Below are 13,824 nucleotides of genomic sequence, written 5' to 3' on the forward strand. Positions count from 1 at the left end.
TCATCAGCACAGCACAGACCCCTGAAACACAACCAGTCACTCCTTCCAATATCACAGAGCCAGAAACAGACCAGCTCTCAGTTTGCTTTCGAGTGAGTGCTGAACTCATCACATGGTGTCTGCACTAAACTGGCAATTAGAATCTCCTAATCACTTGGCTGTTTGTTCATACGGTAAAAAATCAGATTTTAACTGACCTGCCCTTTTCAATCCATTCATTGATCATTCACAGAGGCCCAAAAGAGACCTCTCAGAGTGTCTGAATCAGCTGTACTGAAGATGATCCATTAGTTCTTCGCGATGAACGTGATGAAAACATATGTCGCTCATTGATTTTGGTGTCAGAGGGTTAGATATTTATCTCACGGTGGGAGAGAGATGAATAAGATGAAATAAAGCGAGTGTCTGTGACAATGTTTGAATGACCGACACCAATCCGGAATTTGTACAATGCTGAATGTTTCAATTCACAATGTGGATTTCCAATGGATTCTCTGCAATGTTAACACAAATCCGTTTGTTCCACAGGAGATGGTCGGGGTTCTGGTCACAGGAAATGTACAAATTCAGAAAATTTATTGTCTTGAATTTCTATATACTTCAGTTCCCAGAACGAATAATTACAGACTCTCTGGGGTACATTTTCCGCTTGGTGATCTGGTTTAAAACTGGCCTTGCAGATTGACCGCTCGTTATTAAAATCACCTGGGGCAGGAATTCTTCCTGGACGGTACCGCCTGACGGCCGGAATCGCTCGCTGAAGCTTCCTCCTGATATTCAGTCAAGTCCCACTGAAGTCAAGGGAACTGAATATCAGGTGGGATGTGTGATGGGCGGCCTATCCGCTATCACCCACTTTGTGCTACAGCCCAAGACCATTCTGATTCCCATTGAAATGAACGGCAGGGAAATTCCCGCGGTTTGTATAAATGGCGGGCGATCCGCCCACCAAATGACCTCCAGGCGGTGAAGACATATGTCGAAACCTCCTCGTCACCGGGGCAGATTCGGTACTGGCGCTCGGGCATGAAACTGCCGTTGCCTCTGTGGGACTGGATAGACCCAGACCGACTGGAAGTGTACGGGGATATGCTTCTGGCAGACAGCATGGCAGAGTCCACGAGGAAAGGCATCATCACCCTCATCTCCACCTGCCACCTTGTCCACTCACGTAACCCGTCTGTATCCCTTTGCAGACACTTTGTGTCCTCCTCACAGCTTACTTTCCCACGTAGCTGGCGTCAGAGATCTTTTTACACTCATATACATTATAAATAGCTGAGGCCCAGTAAAGGCCGGTATCGCTCGCTGATAAGTCAAGGGTAAAATCCCTACGAGGACATTGGTCCCAGCCTTGTTGAGGTGCAACCCGTCCATCTTGTACAGGTCTTTAGTATTAATCAAAGTGCACAATGACGCCCCCGGTAAAGCGAGTATCTCTCCACAGATACTACCTGACCTGCTGAGTGTTGCCAGCAGTTTCTGGGTTTATTTTTGAGCTTTCACGATAGCAGTTTTCCTGACAACCTGCAACTTGCTTCAAGGGCGTGGCTTCAAGCACAACTTTCTTGTGCTCTTCTCACACACAAGATCACACTTTACTTTCCGACACATGCGTTTAAAATCTGCCGTTTCCGCACACAGCGTCCTGCGCCACGAGAATTTGAAAGACCTTCCGCTCATGGCCTGTAATCGCTCCTTTTTCCCCACAGGCGCTCTTTACATTTATCCTCTACTCGTTTCAATCACAGGTTTCAACAGAACTATTAAGATCAAGGCGGAACACTTCCGATCTCACTGCACCGCCCCAACTTGCCAAATGTGCACCTTTCAACCGCCATTCGCAGCTCTGCAGCGCTGCCCGTCACTCACGCAACTCAACTGCTGAGAGAAAAGAGCCAACAAGCATCAAAACAAAAACCAGTTCTTCAGTTACCATCCCCTGGATCACAAGACTCACCAAGTAAATTTCGTGAATAATCGGGCGGCTGTCTTTCCAGAGACCAGCCCTGCTTTCGTCGTGTTTGTCTGTCGAGCGGTCACGCAGATCGAAATGTATCGACTGGTTTCAAGGCACAAATGAACATTGGTGCGAATGGGACATGTGCCCAATGGAAACAGCGGTCGGAGCAGAACAAACTTAAAGGCGTGAGATCGTGAAAGTGAATGTGAGAGTCGGCAATGGAGCAGGAAAGTGTCCATGAAATGGGAGGAGGAAAGTGAAGGCGGCCTCTTGACCGAGGAAGGAAGAAAAAGCTGGGAGAAGAGGCGGGTTTGAACTGTGGAACATCAAGTACAGGCATGTGAGAGTGCTGGGATTTGATGGAATAAATAGGTTTTCGCCACCAACAAAAAATGTTTTTCTCATGTGTTCAATATTGATATATTGTTGTATTATATTCGCAAGCGCGGGAGAGAACAAAAGACGCAGCGCACACTGTGCCGTGACTCGGATTCGAACCGAGGATACTGCGGCCACAACGCAGAGTACTAACCACTACACGATCACGGCGCCTCACGTCAGTGAGTGAGTTTCTACCCGAACTATTTAAATAGCACCATTAACGTAGCAAAACGTCCCAAGGCGCTTCACAGGCGCTTTTTCAACAAAATTTGACCCCGAGCCACAGAAGGAGATATCAGAAACAAAATACTGCGGATGTTGGAAATTTGAAATAAAAACAGAAAATGCTGTAAATAATCAGCAAGTCAGGCAGCGTCTGTGGAGAGAGAAACAGAGTTAACGTTTCAAGTCGATAATCCTTTGTCAGAACTGGAAAAGGTTGAAGATTAAACAGTTTTTAAGCAAGTACAGAGTCAGGAAAAGGGATGGGGGAGGAAGGGGAGGGGAGGAAAGAACAAAAGGGAAGGTCTCTGATGGGGTGGAGGGCAGGAGTGATTAAATAACAAAAGGGATGATGGTGCAAGGCAAGGAGGGTGGTAATGGGACAAGTAAAGAAACAAAAGATGGGTCTCGAGGAGCTGTAAATGGCAAAATTTGAACCACAATCAGCACTTACTCTCCGAAAAAATGTGATCAGTGTTTATGATCTGAAGTTATTGAAATCAATGTTGAGTTCAGAAGGTTGTAAAGAGCCTGATCGAAAGATGAGGTGCTGTTTCTCGAGCTTATGTTGAGCTTCATTGGAACAGTGTAAGAGGCCGAGGACAGAGAGTTCAGAGTGGGAGTGGGACGGGGAATTAAAATGGCAAGCGACCGGAAGCTCAGGGTCACGCTTGTGGACTGAGCGGAGGTGTTCAGCAAAGCTGTTACAAATAAATCGCTGTTTCACCTGGAAGGAATGTTTGGGACCCTGGAAGGTGGGAAGGGAGGAGGTGAAAGGGCAGGTGTTGCATCTTCTGCACTCGCATGGGAAGGTGCCGAGGGGAGGAGAGCGAGTGTTGGGGGTGATGAAAGAGTGGGCCAGGGTTTCCTGGAGGGAGCGGTCCCTTCGGAAGGCTGAAAGGGGAGGGGAGGGGAAGATGTTTGTGGTGATGGTGGAAGTGGCGGAGGATGATACGTTGAATGTGGAGGCTGGTGGGGTGGAAGGTAAGGACAAGGGGACCTACCGTGGTTCTGGGAGGGAGTGGAATGGATAAGGACAGAAGTGCAGGAAATAGGACGGACACAGTCGAGGCCAAGTCAACTGCAGTGGAGGGGAATCCTCTGTTGAGGAAAAAGGAAGACATATCAGAAGTAGCGTTGTGGAAAGTGGCATCGTCAAAACAGCCGCGACGGAGAAAGAAAAACTGTGAGAATGGGATAGAAACAGCGGTCGTAGCAGAACAAATAAGATCGTGAAAGTGAATGTTAGAGTCGGAAATGCCGCAGGAAAGTGTCCCTGAAATGGAAGGAGGAAAGGAAAGCCGGCCTATTGATTATGGAAGGAAGAAAAAGCCTGGAGAACAGACCGTTTTGAACTGTGGAACATCAAGTCCAGGCATGTGAGAGTGCTGGGATTTGAAGGAATGGATAGGTTTTCACCAGCAACAAAAAAATTTTCTTTCATGTGCTGAAGATTGATTTCTTGCTGCATTCTATTCACAAATGTGGCAGAGGACAAAAGCGGTAAACAAAACTGTCCTGTAACTCGGATTCCTGCGACCACAACGCAGAGTATGGACCAGGATACGATCACGGCGACGCACATCAGCTGTGGCAGTCGTGCCCGAACAACAGCAATGTCGCGCACGGTGCTGGTTGGAAAAGAAGGATGTTTGGTGATGTGGTTAAAGTACTAAGCACTTTAAATTCTGGCAGCGGTGGGATCAGAACCCATATCCCGACAGAGACTGGAGTTTTAATCCAGCGCCTTGGACCGCTCGGCCACGCTACCATTTGATAGTTTTTTCTCATAATTTGCTATCTAATGATTGAAATGCGGCTTTCTTGCTTTTTGACCTTTGAGTCGAGGATTTTCCATTGAACGAATAAAATAAATGGACTTTCTGAGCAATGTTCATGCGACGAGGTGACCGAGTGTTTGAGGTGATGGATTCCTAATCCATTGTGCTCTCCACGCATGGTTTTTATCCCATCCGCGCCATTATTGCATTTACCGTTTGATGTGTTGGTTCCTTCCTTGTCTTCATCCAGAAGTCCTGGGCCTCGGTCCAATCCGAAGCCACGGTGGATGAATTTTGCATTGCTCGCTGAACTCTGCTCAAATCTGCAAAGTCCTGAGGTGTTGCGAGTGTAAGATGTGAATAACGTGAAGTATCAATCAAAGTGCACAATGACACCCCGGGAAAGCAAGTATCTCTCCACAGATACTGCGATTTATTTATTTATCCAACTGTCATTGGCGAAATGACCGAATGTGTTTATTTATATATCTGTATGGGTAAGGAAAACCCCATTTTGATCATTTCCAGGAAACAGTCAAGTACATAAATTAGTTTGTCAAACTCATAACGACCGCTGGGATTTGCTGATTGAAAATTTCAATGGAAATTGAGACCGTCACTCAGTATTGGAACAAATATACCCGCTGGCGTTTCGGGGTTGTTATCGGTTTATTTATATCACGGAGGAACCCATTTTAAACTCGGTGAAGGTGCAAATCTAACGATGGATTTAAAATTTATCACCTCAACCACTGCTCAGTTAAAATCGCAATGAGTGATCGCTCGGTAACACAGCGTGCATCCAGCCGTCTCCGTTCAATCATATTCTGATAGTGACAATCACCTGTTTATTTTTTTTTCTGTTCTATTTTTCTCTGTAGTTTTGTAAGAAGAAGACAGCCGAGGACATAAAATTAAAAGTTGGCGTCTTAAAAATGCTTCCCCCCTGTCGGGGAATTAAACCCCGGACGAAGGCAGGGCAACTCACCACGATAAGAGAGAAAGAAAGAACAGAAGAAAGACAGAGTCAGTTGTTCATTGTCTAACAAAGAGATGGAAATGTGAAAGGTTCTTACAACAGTGGCCCGTCGACAATTAAACAAACTGTCATCAAATAAACAGTGAAAAGAAATGCACTGACACATGAAGCATGTCGAACACCATCTGGGATGAGTGTACATTCAATAAAGTAGTTCCTCGTTAGTATAGTGGTGAGTATCCCCGCCTGTCATGCGGGAGACCGGGGTTCAATTCCCCGATGAGGAGTTTATAACTTTATCGCATTTGAAAGCTTCACTTTTGTTTATCTGCAGAAAATACAGTGTGGAACTGACTCAGAGTTGACTCCCATTTGCCTCACTTTAATTTCACTGATATTCCAGCGGTTTTAAAATCTGCTCTCTGCGTCACTCTTCACCTCGATGTTAAACTGGATTCTGTGATGGTGGGGATCTCGTGAGGAGGCCGAGATGGATCATCCACTCGGCACTTCTGGCTGAAGATGGTTGTCTCTCTCCGTTCCTCTCTCTGTCGGTCCGCCTCTCTCTGTTTCGGGCTGGTGACTGAGACCCGGTCTGTTCACAGCGCGATTCTCCGTTTTATTTCTTGCCTATTACTGCGGTTCTCACATCGAGCTGAAAAGTGAGGCAGAGAGCAGATTTGAAAATCGCTGTGAAATCAAATTTTGGAAGTGGGCAAGGCCGAGTCAGTTTTTCATTGTATTTTCCACATCCAATATTACAGATAAATGAAAGTGAAACTTTTCAAGGCAGCAATAACATCCTCATCAGAGAATGGAACACCAGTCTCCCAGGGGAAAGGCGGGGATACTCAGCACGACAGTAACAAGGAATTGGTCAAAATGGGGTTTTCATTACTTGTAAAGATATACAAAAAATACATTTGTTTCTTTTGCAAATGACAGTTGCATAAATAAATAAATCGCAGTATCTGTGGGGAGATACTCGCTTTACCGGGGCGTCATTGTGCACTTTGATTGATACTTCACGTTATTCACATCTGACACTCGCAACACCTCCGGGCGCCAATCAGGACTTTGTTGATTTGAGCAGAGTTCAGCGAGCAATGCAAAATTCATCCACCGTGGCTTCGGATTGGACCGAGACCCTGGACTTCTGATTGAATATAAGGAAGAAACCAACACATCAAACGGTAAATGCAATAATGGCGCGGATGGGATACAAAACCATGCGTGCAGAGCACAATGGATTAACAGACCATCACCTCAACCACTCGGCCACCTCGTCGAATGAACATTGCTCAGAAAGCCCATTTATTTTATTCGTTCAATGGAAAATCCTGGATTCAAAGGTCAAAAAGCAAGCAAACCACATTTCAATCTCCAGGTAGCAGATTCTGAACACATTAGTGTCAGGTGGTAGTGTGGCCGAGCGGTCTAAGGCGCTGGATTAAGGCTCCAGTCTCTTCGGGGGCGTGGGTTCAAACCCCACCACTGCCAGAGTTTAAAGTGCATGCTTTTTTAAACAGATCACCAAACATCTGTTTAAAAAAACAGCAGCACCGTGCGCGACATTGCTGTTGTTCGGGCACGACTGCCCCACCTGATGTCCGTTGCCGTGATCCTATCGTGGTTCATCCTCTGCGTTATGATCACAGTAACTTCGGCTCGAATAAGAGTTACAATACTGTTTCATTTACCTCTTTCATCCTTTGCCACATTTCCTAATAGAATGCAGCAAGAAATCAATCTTTAGCACATGAAAGAAATATTTTTTGTTGCTGGCGGAAACCTATTTGTTCTGTCAAATCCCAGCACTCTCACATGCCTGTACTTGATGTTCCACAGTTCAAACCCACCTGTTCTCCCAGATTTTTCTTCCTTCCACAATCAATAGGCCGCCTTTACTTTCCTCCTTCCATTTCATGGGCACATCCTGCGGCATTGCCGACTCTAACATTCACTTTCACGATCTCACGCCTTTAAGTTTGTTCTGCTCCGACCGCAGTTTCTCTTGGGCACATGTCCCATTCACACCAATGTTCATTTGTACCTTGAAACCAGTCGATACATTTCTATCTGCGTGACCACTCGACAGACAAACAGGGCTGGCCTCTGGAAAGACAGTCGCCCGATTGCTCACGATATTTACTTGGGGAATCTTGTGATCCAGGGGATGGTAACTGAAGAGCTGGTTTTTGTTTGATGCTTGTTGGCTCTTTTCTCTCAGCAGTTGAGTTGCGTGAGCGACGGGCAGCGCCACAGAGCTGCGAATGGCGGTTGAAAGGTTAACATTTGGCAAGTTGCGGCGATGCAGTAATATCCGATGAGAGATACTCGCTTTACCGGGGCGTCATTGTGCACTTTGATTGATACTTCACGTTATTCACATCTTACACTCGCAACACCTCCGGGCGCCAATCAGGACTTTGCTGATTTGAGCAAACAGAGTTCATCGAGCAATGCAAAATTCATCCACCGTGGCTTCGGATTGGACTGAAACCCAGGACTTCTGGATGAATATAATGAAGGAACCAACACATCAAACGGTAAATGCAATAATGGCGCGGATGGGATAAAAACCATGCGTGGAGAGAGAGGTCGAGAGTGAGCATGTGGCGGTGCGTGGCGTTGAGCGTGGATCTCAGGAAGCGGCGGGAGCAGTGGTTGGAGGAACGCTGAATATCATGGAGATATCTGGAATCATGGGCGGATCCGAAACATGAAGGGTGGAATTTAAGTTGGAATCCACGTGGAATAAGTCGGAGCCGGACACAGTTGCTGAGGAAGGAGATGTGTCTGCGAAAGTGAGTTTCAGTAGAAACCTGATCAAACACTCTCTCTTCAGCAGCACCGACTCTCTCTACTTCAGAGCTGTCCTGGTCCGCAGTTCCATTTCATCCTTCGCCTCATCCGGCGCTTCAATAAAAAACTTTTTTCTTCCTTTCAGGTGTCAAGGACCGCAAGTTTCAACAACTCTTAGATTCCAACACCCCTCCCGATCCTTCTTCCCCTTCACTTTCCTCTGACCCCATCCCTCCCTCCAATCTCTTTGTCGTGTTTTCACCATTCCCTCTGAACTTCCCCTCTCTGACACCGAACGTCAGTCCTCAGTAAAAGCCTCAGCTTTATCCCCTTACGCCCCCACCTCAATGAGTTTCGAGCTGGACTCGATGCTGAGCTCTTCTTCCGTCGCCTTCACCTCCGCGCCCATTTCTTTGTCCAGGAGTCTTCCCCCCGCACAGCGGACCCTGTCTCCCATCTTCAGAATTCTCGTTCCACCTGGACCCCTCCCTCTATCCTCTTACCCTCTCTTGATTTTTTCATTGGGAACTGCCGGCGTGACATCGGCCGTCTCAATTTCTTTACTCCCCTCACTCACTCTAACCTCCCTCCCTCTGAACTCACAGCACTCCGTTCTCTCGAGTCTGACCCTGACATTGTCATTAAACCTGCTGACAATGGCGGCTCTGTTGTTGTTATGAGGTGAGTAGACCTCTACCTAACGGAGGCTGAACGCCAACTCTCGACGTCCTCCTACCTTCCCCAGGACCGTGATCCCACCACCGAACATCAATCCATAGTTTCGCAGACCATCACAGATCTCATCTCCTGTGGAGAACTTCTCCCCACAACCTCCAACCTCATAGTCCCCCAAGCCCGCTTCTACCTCCTTCCCAAGATCCAAAAACTGGACTGTCCCAGGAGATCCATCGTCTCAACCTGTTCTTGCCCCGCGGAACAAATTTCTTCCTATTTCGACTCTACTTTCTCTCCGTCGTCCAGTTTATTCCGATCTCTATCCGCAACTCATCCGATGCCTTCCGCCACTTGAACAATTTCCAGTTCCCCGGCCCGAACCCTCTCCTTTTCACCCAGGACGTCCAGTCCATCTACACCTCCATCCCCCACCAGGACGGCCTGCGGGCCCCCTGCCTCTTCCATGAACGAAGGTCCAACCAATCCCCATCCTCCACCATCCTCCTCTGCCTGCCTTTCTGTGGGATACGTGGGACATTCTTTGTTCCAGTCCGACTCAGGTCCCCTCCCTCACCTCTTTTTCCGGTACATTGATGACTGTATCGATGTCACTTCCTGCTCTCGCCCCAGTCAAGTTTGCTTCCAATTTTCACCCTTCCCCTCGCCTTCACACGGTCCATCTCCGAACCTTCCCTTCCCTTCCTCTTTCTCCATTTCCGGGGATAGGCTGTCAACCAAAATCTATTATAAGTCCACCGACCCGCACAGCTACTTTGATTACACTTCCTCCCACTTCGCTTCCTGTCAGGCCCCGATTCCCTTCTCCCAGTTTCTCCATCTCCGTTGTGTCTGTTCTGGCGATGCCACCTTGCGCACCAGTACTTCCGATATGTCTTCCTTTTTTCTCAACCTAGGGTTCCCCTCCACTGTCGTTGACTGGGCCCTCGACTGTGTCCATCCTATTTCCTTCACTTCTGCCCTTTCCCATTCCACTCACTCACAGTACCACGGTAGGTCCCCCTTGTCCTTACCTTCCACCCCACCAGCCTCCACATTAAAAGTATCATCGTCCGCCATTTTTTTTTTTAATTCGTTCACGGGATGTGGGCGTCGCTGGCAAGGCCGGCATTTATTGCCCATCCCTAATTGCCCTCGAGAAGGTGGTGGTGAGCCGCCTTCTTGAACCGCTGCAGTCCGTGTGGTGACGGTTCTCCCACAGTGCTGTTAGGAAGGGAGTTCCAGGATTTTGACCCAGCGACAATGAAGGAACGGCGATATATTTCCAAGTCGGGATGGTGTGTGACTTGGAGGGGAACGTGCAGGTGGTGTTGTTCCCATGCGCCTGCTGCTCTTGTCCTTCTAGGTGGTAGAGGTCGCGGGTTTGGGAGGTGCTGTCGAAGAAGCCTTGGCGAGTTGCTGCAGTGCATCCTGTGGATGGTGCACACTGCAGCCACAGTGCGCCGGTGGTGAAGGGAGTGAATGTTTAGGGTGGTGGATGGGGTGCCAATCAAGCGGGCTGCTTTATCTTGGATGGTGTCGAGCTTCTTGAGTGTTGTTGGAGCTGCACTCATCCAGGCAAGTGGAGAGTATTCCATCACACTCCTGACTTGTGCCTTGTAGATGGTGGAAAGGCTTTGGGGAGTCAGGAGGTGAGTCACTCGCCACAGAATACCCAGCCTCTGACCTGCTCTCGTAGCCACAGTATTTATATGGCTGGTCCAGTTAAGTTTCTGGTCAATGGTGACCCCCAGGATGTTGATGGTGGGGGATTCGGCGATGGTAATGCCATTGAATGTCAAGGGGAGGTGGTTAGACTCTCTCTTGTTGGAGATGGTCATTGCCTGGCACTTATCTGGCGCGAATGTTACTTGCCACTTATGAGCCCAAGCCTGGATGTTGTCCAGGTCTTGCTGCATGCAGGCTCGGACTGCTTCATTATCTGAGGGGTTGCGAATGGAACTGAACACTGTGCAGTCATCAGCGAACATCCCCATTTCTAACCTTATGATGGAGGGAAGGTCATTGATGAAGCAGCTGAAGATGGTTGGGCCTAGGACACTGCCCTGAGGAACTCCTGCAGCAATGCCCTGTGGCTGAGATGATTGGCCTCCAACAACCACTACCATCTTCCTTTGTGCTAGGTATGACTCCCGCCACTGGAGAGTTTTCCCCCTGATTCCCATTGACTTCAATTTTACTCGGGCTCCTTGGTGCCACACTCGGTCAAATGCTGCCTTGATGTCAAGGGCAGTCACTCTCACCTCACCTCTGGAATTCAGCTCTTTTGTCCATGTTTGGACCAAGGCTGTAATGAGGTCTGGAGCCGAGTGGTCCTGGCGGAACCCAAACTGAGCATCGGTGAGCAGGTTATTGGTGAGTAAGTGCCGCTTGATAGCACTGTCGACGACACCTTCCATCAGTTCGCTGAAGATTGAGAGTAGACTGATGGGGCGGTAATTGGCTGGATTGGATTTGTCCGGCTTTTTGTGGACAGGACATACCTGGGCAATTTTCCACATTGTCGGGTGGATGCCAGTGTTGTAGCTGTACTGGAACAGCTTGGCTAGAGGCCCAGCTAGTTCTGGAGCACAAGTCTTCAGCACTACAGCTGGGATGTTGTCGGGGCCCATAGCCTTTGCTGTATCCAGTGCACTCAGCCGTTTCTTGATATCACGTGGAGTGAATCGAATTGGCTGAAGACTGGCTTCTGTGATGGTGGGGATATCGGGAGGAGGCTGAGATGGATTATCCACTCGGCACTTCTGGCTGAAAATGGTTGCAAACGCTTCAGCGTTGTCTTTTGCACTCACGTGCTGGACTCCGCCATCATTGAGAATGGGGATGTTTGCAGAGCCTCCTCCTCCTGTTAGTTGTTTAATTGTCCACCACCGTTCACGACTGGATGTGGCAGGACTGCTAGAGCTTTGATCTGATCCGTTGGTTGTGGAATCGCTTAGCTCTGTCTATAGCATGTTGCTTCCGCTGTTTAGCATGCATGTAGTCCTGAGTTGTAGCTTCACCAGGTTGGCACCTCATTTTTAGGTACGCCTGGTGCTGCTCCTGGCATGCTCTTCTACACACCTCATTGAACCAGGGTTGATCCCCTGGCTTGTTGGTAATGGTAGAGTGAGGAATATGCCGGGCCATGAGGTTACAGATTGTGCTGGAATACAATTCTGCTGCTGATGATGGCCCACAGCGCCTCATGGATGCCCAGTTTTGAGCTGCTGGATCTGTTCTGAATGTATCCCATTTAGCACGGTGGTAGTGCCACACAACACGTTGGATGGTGTCCTCAGTGCGAAGACGGGATTTCATCTCCACGAGGACTGTGCGGTGGTCACTCCTACCAATACTGTCATGGACAGATGCATTTGCGACAGGTAGATTGGTGAGGACGAGGTCAAGTAATTTTTTCCCTCGTGTTGGTTCGCTCACCATCTGCCGCAGGCCCAGTCTAGCAGCTATGTCCTTCAGGACTCGGCCAGCTCGGTCAGTAGTGGTGCTACCGAGCCACTCTTGGTGATGGACATTGAAGTCCCCCACCCAGAGTACATTTTGTGCCCTTGCTACCCTCAGTGCTTCCTCCAAGTGGTGTTCAACATGGAGGAGGACTGATTCATCAGCTGAGGGAGGACGGTAGGTGGTAATCAGCAGGAGGTTTCCTTGCCCATGTTTGACCTGATGCCATGAGATTTCATGGGGTCCAGAGTCAATGTTGAGGACTCCCAGGGCCACTCCCTCCTGACTGTATATCACTGTACCGCCACCTCTGGTGGGTCTGTCCTGCCGGTGGGACAGGACATACCCAGGGATGGTGATGGAAGAGTCTGGGACGTTGGCTGAAAGATATGATTCTGTGAGTATGGCTATGTCAGGCTGTTGCTTGACTAGTCTGTGGGACAGCTCTCCCAATTTTGACACAAGTCCCCAGATGTTAGTAAGGAGGACCTTGCAGGGTCGACTGGGCTTGGTGTTTTGCCGTTGTCGTGTCCGGTGCCTCGTGGTCCAATGCCGGGTGGTCCGTCCGGTTTTATTCTTATTGTGACTTTTCGTAGCGAGATTTTACAACTGAGTGGCTTGCTAGGCCATTTCAGAGGGCAATTAAGAATCAACCACATTGCTGTGGGTCTGGAGTCACATATCGGCCAGACCGGGTAAGGGCGGCAGGCTTCCTTCCCGAAAGGACATTAGTGAACCAGATGGGTTTTTACGACAATCCGGTAGTTTCATGGCCATCATTACTGATACTAGTATTTTAATTCCAGATTTTTATTTAATTAATTGAATTTTTTAATTAATTAATTGAATTTAAATTCACCAGCTGCCGTGGCGGGATTTGAACTCATGACTCTGGATTTCAGTCCAGGCCTCTGGATTACTAGCCCAGTAACATAACCACTATGCCACATATGCTAAGAGAATGCAGCAAGAAATCAATCTTTCGCACAAGAAATAATATTATTTTGGTGAAACCTTTTAATTCCGTCAAATCCCAGCACTCTCACATGCCTGTACTTGATGTTCCACAGTTCAAACCCGCCTCTTCTCCCAGCTTTTTCTTCCTTCCACAGTCAATGGGCCACCTTTACTTCCCTCCTTCTATTTCATGGACACTTTCCTGCTCCATTGCCGACTCTAACATTCACTTTCACGATCTCACTCCTTTAAGTTTGTTCTGCTCCGACCGCTGTTTCTATTGGGCACATGTCCCATTCGCACCAATGTTCATTTGTCCCTTGAAACCAGTCGATACATTTCGATCTGCGTGACCGCTCGACAGACAAACACGACGAAAGCAGGGCTGGTCTCTGGAAAGACAGCCGCCCGAATGTTCACGAAATTTACTTGGGGAATCTTGTGATCCAGGGGATGGTAACTGAAGAACTGGTTTTTGTTTTGATGCTTGTTGGCTCTTTTCTCTCAGCAGTTGATGTGCGTGAGTGACGGGCAGCGCGACAGAGCTGCGAATGGCGGTTGAAAGGTGCACATTTGGCAAGTTGGGGCGGTGCAGTAAG

General features: G+C 48.4%; 1 protein-coding gene and 3 non-coding genes across 5 annotated transcripts in view; 3 read left to right on the plus strand and 1 right to left on the minus strand.

The window, feature by feature from the left end:
• Window positions 1–13,824, plus strand: part of LOC137309379 (ferritin heavy chain, oocyte isoform-like) — a 176,879-nt gene that overhangs the window by 136,216 nt on the left and 26,839 nt on the right. The window lies entirely within an intron of this gene.
• Window positions 2,441–2,512, minus strand: trnah-gug (transfer RNA histidin (anticodon GUG)). The gene has a single exon. It is a non-coding gene; the product is annotated as a tRNA-His (tRNA).
• On the plus strand, window positions 5,542–5,613 carry trnad-guc (transfer RNA aspartic acid (anticodon GUC)). Its single transcript has one exon. It is a non-coding gene; the product is annotated as a tRNA-Asp (tRNA).
• On the plus strand, window positions 6,745–6,826 carry trnal-aag (transfer RNA leucine (anticodon AAG)). Its single transcript has one exon. It is a non-coding gene; the product is annotated as a tRNA-Leu (tRNA).

Source organism: Heptranchias perlo, unplaced genomic scaffold, assembly GCF_035084215.1.
Source record: "Heptranchias perlo isolate sHepPer1 unplaced genomic scaffold, sHepPer1.hap1 HAP1_SCAFFOLD_163, whole genome shotgun sequence".
Taxonomy (NCBI): Eukaryota; Metazoa; Chordata; class Chondrichthyes; order Hexanchiformes; family Hexanchidae; genus Heptranchias; species Heptranchias perlo.